General features: G+C 43.6%; 1 pseudogene; it reads left to right on the forward strand.

Moving 5' to 3' along the window:
* On the forward strand, positions 1–5,640 carry LOC112244809 (annotated as a pseudogene).
* The last annotated feature ends 5,992 nt before the right edge of the window (positions 5,641–11,632 follow it).

Raw genomic sequence — 11,632 nt, forward strand, 5'->3', positions numbered from 1 at the left:
ATGAGGGTAAGGGAAGAGCTACTGAAAACCTATTATCAATTTCAACAAAGCTCTCCTAAAATGGGTAACGTCAACGTTTTAATGACATTTCATGAATCTGATGCTTGACTGGTTTGTGTTCGTCATGTCTTATCAACAGAAGAAAAGAAGGCAGAGGAGGAGTCTTTTGAGATGGACCTGATTGCTGTCTCCCGTAAAAGCACCCTGTGCATGCCCATCATTCACACTTTTACTACTTAGAATGAAACTATGTATATATTGCATTCTAAGTGGTATACTATTATGGATATTGGAACATGTTGTGCTATGAGGTTTCTATGGTCCGTAGCGTAAGTTGTCATGGTCTCTAGCTCCTGCCACCAGATGTGTCAGAGATTCGTCTGTTGAGGGGCCACAAGCTGCCAGTCACCTGTCTGATCATTTCTCCCGATGAACAATACGTATTTTCCGCTTCCAAAGACTGCTCCATCATCAAATGTGAGTCTGGAGAATACATTTTACACTCTTTGCCAAAATAATCTGAAATATGTTTGTTGTACTGAAATAGGATGTTCAAAATCGGTTGCATGTGACCTAGAATGCAACACAGTCAAAGTGAACTTACTCATACATTCTCCCGTTGTCTTCTCTAACTGCAGGGGATGTTGAGAGTGGTAAGAGACTTCATACGACAGCTGGTGGGAGGAAAGGAACAGAGGATCGCCATGTGGGACATACGGCCCATGTCCTATGAATGTCTATATCATCGGATGGCAAATACCTGGCTACTGGAGACATGAATAAGTTGATCATGATCTGGGAGGCAGCAACATGTAAACACCTGTACAAGTTTACAGGACATAAAGGCCCAGTATCGGTAAAATATACTCCCTTTCACACCTTCCCGTATATTCATTTTTTCCATCTGCTTTTATTCTTGCTTTCTCACCCTTTCATATTTACCTTCACAAACGGTGCCATCTCCTCCACAGGGCCTATCCTTCAGGAGGGGCACCCATGACTTGTACAGTGCTACTCATGACCGCTCCATCAAGGTGTGGAACGTGGACGAAAACGCCTATGTGGAAACACTGTAAGTAGCTGAATAGTAAAATCGATGTTTTTGCATGTGGTTTGTGTGTTTTATTGACCATGTGTCTCCCTAGGTTTGGACACCAGGATGTGATCACAGGGCTGGACAGTGGGAGTAGGGAGCGCTGTGTGACTGCAGGGGGGAGGGACCGCACTGTGAGGGTGTGGAAGATCGCTGAGGAGTCCCAGCTAGTGTTCCATGGCCATGAGTGAGTCCCCCTGGTCTCCTTCTCTGTGTTAGTCAGTCTCACAACACTGTATAGGCCTAGTCTTTGTTGGTCTCGGAGAGTGTCTATTATCCTTGTGTGTTAACATACTGCTAATGCTCCTCCCACTCATTTTCGCTATTCTCTCTCAGGGGCTCCATCGACTGTATCCAGCTCATTAACGAGGAACACATGATAACAGGTGCTAATGATGGGTAAATGTGGATTTATACTCCACTAGGTGTCGTCGTACTCCACCTCTAGCAGTTCTGCAACCAGTTTGTGAGGGAATGGTTCCTTACAAATGTTTTCATTAGTCTAAAAAGCTTTCTCTCGTCCTCCCTCCAGCTCTGTCTCCCTGTGGAGTGTGAACAAGAAGAAGCCTCTTAGCGTGGTGAAGGCAGCCCACGGTCGGCATGGCGACTCAGGACTGGAGCAGCCCTACTGGGTAGCGGCCGTGGCAGCTCTGCAGAACTGACACCGTAGCCTCCGGTACCAACGGCTATGAGAGTCACCAGCTTTATAACACAGTTCTACACTGAGTTTACAAAACATGAACTCTTTCCTAATATTGAGTTGTCAGAGTTAGCACTGTTCTAATTAAGTAAAGCCATTTTTTTATCGTTCTGACATAGATATAACTTATATTCAACAATCAATATACACTGAGTATGCCAAACATTAGGAATACCTTCCTAGTAGGTTTTACCCCTTTCCCTCAGAGCAGGCTCAATTTGTTGGGGTATGGACTCTACAAGGTGTCAAGCGTTCCACAGGAATGCTGACCCATGTTGACTCAACTTCCCACAGGTTTCCAAGTTGGCTGCATGTCCTTTGGGTGGTGAGCCATAGTTGATACACACAGGAAACTGTTGAGTGTAAAAAATAAACCGCAGCGTTGCAGTTCTTGACACAAACCGGTGCACCAACTAGCATACACCATTCAAAGGCATTTAATTCACTCTCTGAATGGCACACATACACCATCCATGTCTCAAGGCTTATACAGTTGAAGTCAGAAGTTTACATACACCTTAGCCAAATGCATTTTAACTCAGTTCACAATTCCTGACATTTAATCATAGTAAAAAATCCCTGTCTTAGGTCAGTTGGATCAACACTTTATTTTTTAGAATGTGAAATGTCAGAATAACAGAATTTTTTTATTTCAGCTTTTATTTCTTTCATCACATTCCCAGTGGGTCAGAAATTTACACACTCAATTCGTATTTGGTAGCATTGTTTAACTTGAGTCAAACATTTCTGGTTGCCTTCCACAAGCTTCCTACAATAAATTGGGTGAATTTTGGCCCATTCCTCCTGACAGAGCTGGTGTAACTGAGTCAGGTTTGTAGGCCTCCTTGCTCACACACGCTTTTTCAGTTCTGCCCACACATTTTCTATAGGAGGGCTTTGTGATGGCCACTCTAATACCTTGACTTTATTGTCCTTAGGCCATTTTGCCACAACTTTGGAAGTATGCTTGGAGTCATTGTCCATTTGGAAGACTCATTTGCGACCAAGCTTTAACTTCCTGACTGATGTCTTGATGTTGCTTCAATATATCCACATACTTTTCCTCCCTCATGATGTCATCTCTTTTGTGAAGTGCACCAGCCCCTCCTGCAGCAAAGCACCCCCACAACATGATGCTGCCACCCCCGTGCTTCACAGTTGGGATGGTGTTCTTCGGCTTGCAAGCCTCCCCCTTTTCCTCCAAACATAACGATGGTCATTATGGCCAAGTGGTTCTATTTTTGTTTCATCAGACCAGGGGACATTTCTCCAAAAAGTACAATCTTTGACCCCATGTGCAGTTGCAAACCGTAGTCTGGCTTTCTTATGGTGGTTTTGGAGCAGTGGCTTCTTCCTTGCTGAGTAGCCTTTCGGGTATGTTGAAATAGTTGTTTTACTGTGGATATAGATACTTGTGGACTTGTTTCCTCCAGCATCTTCACAAGGTCCTTTGCTGCTGTTCTGGGATTGATTTGCACTTTCTGCGCCAAAGTATGTTCATCTCTAGGAGACAGAACGCGTCTTCTTTCTGAGTGGTACGACGGCTGCGTGGTCCCATGATGTTTATACTTGCTTACTATTGTTTGTACAGATGAATGTGGTACCTTCAGGCATTTGGAAATTGCTCCCAAGGATGAACCAGACTTGTGGAGGTACACCATTTTTTTTCCTGCGGTCTTGGCTGATTTATTTGGATTTTTTTCCCATGATGTCAAGCAAAGAGGCATTGAGTTTGAAGGTAGGCCTTGAAATACATCCACAGGTACACCTCCAATTGACTCAAATTATGTCAATTAGCCTATCAGAAGATTCTAAATCCATGACATCATTTTCTGGAATTTTACAAGCTGTTTAAAGGCACAGTCAACTTAGTGTATGTGAACTTCTGACCCACTGGAATTGTGATACAGTGAAATAATCTGTCTGTAAACAATTGTTGGAAAAATTACTTGTCATGCACATAATAGATGTCCTAACCGACTTGCCAAAACAATAATTTGTTAACAAGAAATTTGTGGAATGGTTGAAAAACCAATTTTAGTGACTCCAATTTTAGTGACTCCAACCTAAGTGTATGTAAACTTCTGACTTCAATTGTAAGTCCTTTAACCTGTCACCTCCCCTTCATCTACACTGATTTGAAGTGGATTTAACAAGTGACTTCACCCTGTGTGAGTTATTTAACAATCAACCCCAAACGTCCACCTCCTTGCTATAATGCATACTGTAAATCTACGTAGTGTGCGTAGGAATAGCAGCATGCTCGCATTCATAGCAGACTTGGACATAATTTCGGTATTGACCGCTAGTATTTACTTGTCCAATTGATTATTCTGTAATTGAACAACGGTAGTCTCGTCACTGCAGGTTCCCACAACTCTAAGGTGCAGCTGTGGAAATGTGGTCAGGGGTTCAGTCATCTGGAGCCTCTCTTCAGCGTCCCTGTGGTAAGCAAGTCCCAGCTACACTGCTCCATACCTAATACACCTTGTGTTGTGTAGCATAACAATATGTGGGTAGCACCATTGGCTATAATTCAAACATTACGCATTGGGCCTATTTATATATGTGTATGAGGAATTGCCTAGTAAGACTGTTCTGCACTAAAACATCCGTCTTCTCAATACAGCATATTCGTTTTCTTTTTGTGTAGATTGGTTTTGTCAACAGTCTAAAGTTCTCCAGTTCTGGGAAGTTCCTGGTGGCAGGAGTAGGACAGGAGCACAGGTAGGTACCCACCTACTTGCCTGTCATACAGAGATATAACCCAGAGAATACTTACTAGCATTATAGACTGACTTCTTGATTGACCATGTAATCAGTGTCTACCCTTTCTTTAAACACACCTGTTTTCAGTATTCTGTATGGAAGTAGTTGCCATGAGGACTGTTGTCCACTTGGTGGCACTGTTATTTCACCCTCAAATCCTTAAGACTGCCTCAGTGGCAGTGATGGCATTACCTACTTTCCTTATTACAAGATTAAATGGCATCTTATGTACTGCATAATTTTACTCATAACTTTATTCATGCATTAGCTCTGTTTTGTCAACCGTCTGTCTTTGTTAAAATGGTGGTTTTCAGGCTTGGTCGATGGTGGAGACTGAAAGAAGCGAAGAACGGACTCTACATTATTCCTCTGAAACGACGACAAGAAGAGGTGAATGGGGAGTAGCTGATCTGTGTATGCCTTAGAATATAATATGAATGACATTTGATTTTGTAAATTAAATTCTTTCCAGAAATACTATTTGTATTACTGCCTATCAGTTAACTACAGTAAATGGTTTGTTAGAAAACAACTTTCATTCTATTTTAAATCTCATTGAAGTGTTGTGTCTGCATCTAATATGGGTATGTGCTGTTGGTGCCTGTATTCTCTCAGCTACACAGCTTGTGGACTGTAGATCGAAAAATCCCCTGTGATTTGGTTATTTGAAAATGAAATTATTTAACAACTTTTGTGTCACCAGAGGTTGAGTTAATGCAGGATTCTGTGTTCTTCATGCAAAAAAGATATGCTAGAACACATCTGGCTGCATTTTTGTAATTGCAGATCTAAAATGCTTCAACTTTAGTCAGGGTTTGTTACAACTCATGAATGTAAAAGGAGTAGTTTTGTGCTACAGTTGCACTTCTCCACTTGTATGAAATTTGCTCTCATTGGATCACCAGCGGGTCATTTCCTCAGGTGTTTTTCTCTGGTAGAAAGTTCAAATGCAAGATTATCTACAAGCAAAACATTGATTAATGTAGCTGGCTACGTGCTATCATAAACATTAGAAATTGATGGACATTCATGATTTTTTGCAAAAAAATAAATCTTGCCTTTTCATTGTAAGCCAGTTTACTTGTGGCTGCTAGCCAAACAGCGTTCCGCTTCTGTCATCTGACAAACAATTTTCTACCAACTGTTGCAATAATGTATTATGTGTGGAAAAACTAGTGGCATGCTCCTTCTCTATTGAATCAAAATACTCTTTACTTTAAATATAAAATGCAGATGAAATGGTTTAAAATGCATATTTCCAATCTTAAGTGAAAAGGTTGAACTCTGGAATATAGGTGGTGCACGGACCATAGCTTTGGTGGCCTAGCCGATAGCCCCCTCTCCTACCATAGGGCGTAAAAAAACATATTTGTCACATGCGACGAATACAACAGGTGTAGCCCTTACCGTAGACTGCTTACTTACAAGCCCCTAACCAACAATGCAGTTCAAGAAATGGTTAAGAAAATATTTACTAAAAGTAACACAATAAAATAGAGGGAGAAAGAGGGAGAAAGGTTAATTGGTGTATTTTGTACATGTAGATGGGGGGGGGTAAAGTGACTTATGCATAGCTCCGCAGCATTAAAAACAAAAGGTGGGGGGTCGATGTAAATAGTCCAGGTGGCCATTTTGATGAATTGTTAAGCAGTGTTGGGGGTAGAAGCTGTTAGGGAGCCTTTTGGACCTGGACTTTTTATTTGTGTAAAATAAAGTTTTTATTAACTGGGCGCTCTGATGCTGTCCTGTAGCAGAGAGAAGTCTATGACTGGTGTCTTTGATTTAAAAAAAATGTGGGGCCTTCCTCTGACACCGCCTAGTATATAGGTCTTGGGTGGCAGGAAGCCTGGCCCCAGTGATATATGGGCCATACTCACTACCCTCTGTAGTGGCTTATGGTCGGATGCCGAGCAATTGCCATACCAGATGGTGAGACAACCGGGCAGGATGTTCTTGATGGTGTGGCTGTAGGACGTTTTGAGGATCTGGGGAGCCATGCCCAATCTTTTTGTCTCCTGACGGGGTAACGGTGTTGTCGTGCCCTCTTCACGACTGTCTTGGTGTGTTTGGACCATGTTAGTTTGTTGGTGATGTGGACACCAAGGAACCTGAAGCGCTCAACCTGCTCCACGACAGCCACTTCAAAGTGAATGGGGGGGGGGTGTTCGGCCCTCCTTTTCCTGTAGTCCAGGATAATCCCCTTTGTCTTGCTCACGTTGAGGGAGCTGTTGTCCTGGCACCACACTGCCAGGTATCTGACCTCCCTAAAGGCTGTCTCATCCTTGTTGGTGATCAGGCCATCGACTCAAATCAAAGTTTATTTGTCACGTGTGCTGAATACAACCTTACAGTGAAATGCTTACATCCAGGCTCAACTAATAGTGTCAAAAATGTGTGTGGGTAAGTAAAGAAATAAAACAGTAAAAATACATTTGAAAATAAGAGTAGCAAGGCTTTATACAGACACCAGTTAGGCTTTTTGAGGTATGTACATCCAAGTATGGTTAAAGTGACTGCATATATATGATTAACAGAGTAGCAGTAGCGTAAAGAAAGGGGTTGGCGTGTGGTGGGACACAATGCAGATAGCCCGGTTAGCCAATGTGCAGGAGCACTGGTTGGTCGGGTCAATTGAGGTAGTATGTACATGAATGTATAGTGAAAGTGCCTATGCATTTTAGATAAACAGAGACTAGCAGCAGCGTAAAAGAGGGGTTGGGGGGGCACACAATGCAAATAGTCCGGGTAACCATTTGGTTACCTGTTCAGGAGTCTTATGGCTTGGGGGTAAAAACTGTTGAGAAGCCTTTTTGTCCTAGACTTGGCGCTCTGGTACCGCTTGCCATGCGGTAGTAGAGAGAACAGTCTATGACTGGGGTGGCTGGGGTCTTTGACTATTTTTAGGGCCTTCCTCTGACATCGCCTCGTGTAGAGGTCCTGGATGGCAGGCAGTTTTGCCCAGTGACGTACTGGTCCGTACCATGCAGTGATGCAACCGGTCAGGATGCTCTCGATGTTGCAGCTGTAGAACCTTTTTGAGGATCTCGGGACCCATGCCAAATCTTTTTAGGTTCCTGAAGGGGAATAGGCTTTGTCGTGCCCTCTTCACGACTGTCTTGGTGAGTTTGGAACATTCTAGTTTGTTGTTGATGTGGACTCCAAGGAATTTGAAGCTCTCAACCTGCTCCACTACAGCCCCGCCGATGCGAATGGGGACGTACTCAGTGCTCCTTTTCCTGTAGTCCACAATCCATCTCCTTAGTCTAAGTTACGTTGAGTGATAGGTTGTTATTCTGGCACCACCCGGCCAGGTCTCTGACCTCCTCCCTATAGGTTGTCTCGTCGTTGTCGGTGATCAGACCTACCACTGTTGTGTCGTCTGAAAACTTAATGATGGTGTTGGAGTCGTGCCTGGCCATGCAGTCGTGGGTGAACAGGGAGTACAGGAGGGGACTGAGCGCTCACCCCTGAGGAGCTCCAGTGTTGAGGATCAGCGTGGCAGATGTGCAGCGACCAACCCTTACCACGTGGAGGCGGCCCGTCAAAGTCCAGGATCCAGCTGTAGTCAATGAATAGCATTCTCACCAAGGTGTTCCTTTTGTCCAGGTGGGAAAGGGCAGTGTGGAGTGCAATACAGTGCATCATCTGTGGATCTGTTTGGGCGGTATGCAACTTGGAGTGGGTCTAGGGTTTCTGGGATAATGGTGTTGTGAGCCGTTACCAGCCTTTCAAAGCACTTCATGGCTACGGACGTGAGTGCTTCAGGTCTGTAGTCATTTATGCAGGTTGCCTTTGTGTTCTTGGGCACAGGGACTATGGTGGTCTGCTTGAAGCATGTTGGTATTACAGACTCAATCAGGGACATTTTGAAAATGTCAGTGAAGACACATGCCAGTTGGTCAGCACATGCCCTGAGCACACGTCCTGGTAATCCATCTGGCCCCGCAGCCTTGTGTATGTTGACCTGTTTAAAGGTCTTACTCACGCTGGCTATGGATTGCGTGATCACACAGTCATCCGGAACAGCTGATGCTCTCATGCATGCCTCAGTGTTGCTTCCCTCGAAGCGAGCATAGAAGTGGTTTAGCTCGTCTGGTAGGCTCGTGTCACTGGGCAACTCGCGGCTGTGCTTCCCTTTGTAGTCTGTAATAGTTTGCAAGCCCTGCCACATCCGACGAGCGTCAGAGCCGGTGTAGTATGATTCAATCTTAGCCCTGTATTGACACTTTGCCTGTTTGATGGTTCGTCGCAGGGCATATCAGGATTTCTTGTAAGCTTCCGGGTTAGAGTCCCGCACCTTGAAAGCGGCAGCTCTACCCTTTAGCTCAGTGCAAATGTTGCCTGTAATCCATGGCTTCTGATTGGGGTATGTACGTAAAGTCACTGTGGGGACGACGTCCTCAATGCATTTATTAATAAAGCCAGTGACTGATGTGGTGTATTCCTCAATGTCATCGGAAGAATCCCGGAACATTTTCCAGTCTGTGATAGCAAAACAGTCCTGTAGTTTAGCATCGGCTTCATCTAACCATTTTTTTATATCCCAAGTCACTGGTGCTTCCTGCTTTATTTTTTGCTTGTAAGCAGGAATCAGGAGGATAGAGTTGTGGTCGGATTTACCAAATGGAGGGTGAGGGAGAGCTTTGTACGCGTCTCTGTTGTGTCATCAGCAAACTTAATGATGGTGTTGGAGTCATGCTTGGCCACACAGTCTTGGGTGAACAGGGAGTACAGGAGGGGACTAAGCAAGCACCCGTGAGGGGCACCAGTGTTGAAGATCAGCGTGGTAGATGTGTTGTTGCCTACCATTACCTATCAGGAAGTCCAGGATCCAGTTGCAGAGGGAGGTGTTTAAATCCCAGGGTCCTTAGTTTAGAGATGGTCTTTGTGGGCACTATGGTGCAGAACGCTGAGCTGTAGTCAATGAACAGCATTCTCACCAAGGTGTTCCTTTTGTCCAGGTGGGAAAGGGCATTGTGGAGTGCAATAGAGTGCATCATCTGTGGGGGCGGTATGCGAATTGGAGTAGGTCTAGTGTTTCTGGGATAATGGCGGTGTTGTGAGCCATGACCAATATTTTCAATGCACTTCATGGCTACAGACGTGAGTGCTACGGGGCGGTAGTCATTTAGGCAGGTTACCTTTGCTTTCTTGGGCACATGGGACTATGGTGGTCTGCTTGAAAGATGTAGGTATTACTCTGTCAGAGGTTGAAAATGTCAAAGACACTTGCCAGTTGGTCAGCGCATGCTCGGAGTACACATTCTGCTAAGGTGGCCATTTTGATTAATTGTTCAGCAGTGTTGGGGGTAGAAGCTGTTAAGGAGCCTTTTGGACCTGGACTTTTATTTGTGTAAAATAAAGTTTTTATTAACTAGGCAAGTCTTGGCGCTTCGATACTGCTTGCTGTCCTGTAGCAGAGAGAAGTCTATGACTGGTGTCTTGGATTTAAAAAAAAATGTGGGGCCTTCCTTGAATATTCTATTCAAAAGTGGGGGAATAGGGCTTGAAATGACCTGAAATGCTTTATAAATAGAGTAACAATGAAATTATAAAGACTTACTATAAGATATCACTGTATAGTAAAATATGGACATATTTAGTGACAGGCCAAATTTGGCCCCATTTTTATATGGCTGACGACCGAGCATTTTCTGCCAAGCATCCTCTGAGCGATGCAGAGACAACATTTAAATGTCTGCAGACTTGTTACAACTTCAGCCTTACGCACAATGTGTTTTTCTCCCTCTGTGACCAAGAGGAATGGTTGTTTCAATTCTACAAAATGATTTAGTTTTTTTCTTCATGTTGAGAGCTCTAAGTGAGATGAAACCACAATTGCTGAAATTGCTAGACTGTTCCCTTTTTAATAGATCTCCCAGGCTCTAGCGCCATTGCTCAGAGGGATCCCAGAAAAGGAAGAGCCGTAAAATGTGACACGTCACCTCCCTACGTGAATGTAGGGTGTGAAACCTGACACTTCAAGTCAACTCTGCTGACAGTGATAGTGCAATGCAGACATATGGTGTTTTCTGACACTATAAGGCACTGGACACTGCGATGTTCACGGAGCGCTTTGTACACAAATGTCAGTTGGAACCGGTCCAGAACCTCTCAAAGTCCCCTAAATAGGGGACTTAATGTTTCTGGTTAGAGTACCTCTGTGCATCCTTTAGCCATTGGAATATACACACTCGGTGCTGGGTAATAATCAGTGTTTTGCTCAGTATTGATGGTCGATCCAGAATGCTGATACACCTGCAACATTTAAGGAGATTATATTTCTGAGGTTATTAAGATGAGGTAGTGGCTCTTTACAGTTCATTGCTGGTGTCTCTGGAGTTTTGTGAACAAAAATAAACACTGACAATTTGTTTTAATAATAAAAAATAACACTTTATTTACATAAATTACAAGAAAGCACAAACTGGTTCACCAAAGTCTACGTTAAAACATTGTCCATGCTGATAGTAGCCTAGTTTTTAATCATCACTTTCACTATGGTTCATCTCATGTCATTCAAATGGATACTGAACAAAAATATCAATGCAACAATGTCAAAGATTTGACTTGAGTTACAGTTCATATGAGGAAATCAGTCAATTGAAATGAATTCATTAGGCCCTAATCTATGGATTTCACATGACAGGGAATACAGATATGCATCTGTTGGTTACAGATAACCTTAAAATATGGGCCTCAGGATCTCTGTATTTTTGTCCATTCAAATTGCCATTGATAAAATGCAATTGTGTTCATTGTTTTAGTTTATGCCAGCACATATAACCCCACTGCCACCATGGGGCACGCTGTTCACAACGACATCAGCAAACCGCTTGTCCATACGAAGCCATACACGTGGTCTGCGGTTGGACATACTGCCAAATTCTCTAAAATGTTGTTGGAAGTGGTTTATGGTGGAGAAATTAACATTACATTCTCTGGCAACAGCTCTGATGCACATTCCTGCAGTCATTATGCCAGTTACACGCTCCCTCAACTTGAAACATCTGTGGCATTGTGTTGTGTGACAAAACTGCACATTTTAGTGGTCTTTTATTGTCCCCAGC

The sequence above is a fragment of the Oncorhynchus tshawytscha genome, linkage group LG02, assembly GCF_018296145.1.
Source record: "Oncorhynchus tshawytscha isolate Ot180627B linkage group LG02, Otsh_v2.0, whole genome shotgun sequence".
In the NCBI taxonomy this organism is placed as follows: domain Eukaryota; kingdom Metazoa; phylum Chordata; class Actinopteri; order Salmoniformes; family Salmonidae; genus Oncorhynchus; species Oncorhynchus tshawytscha.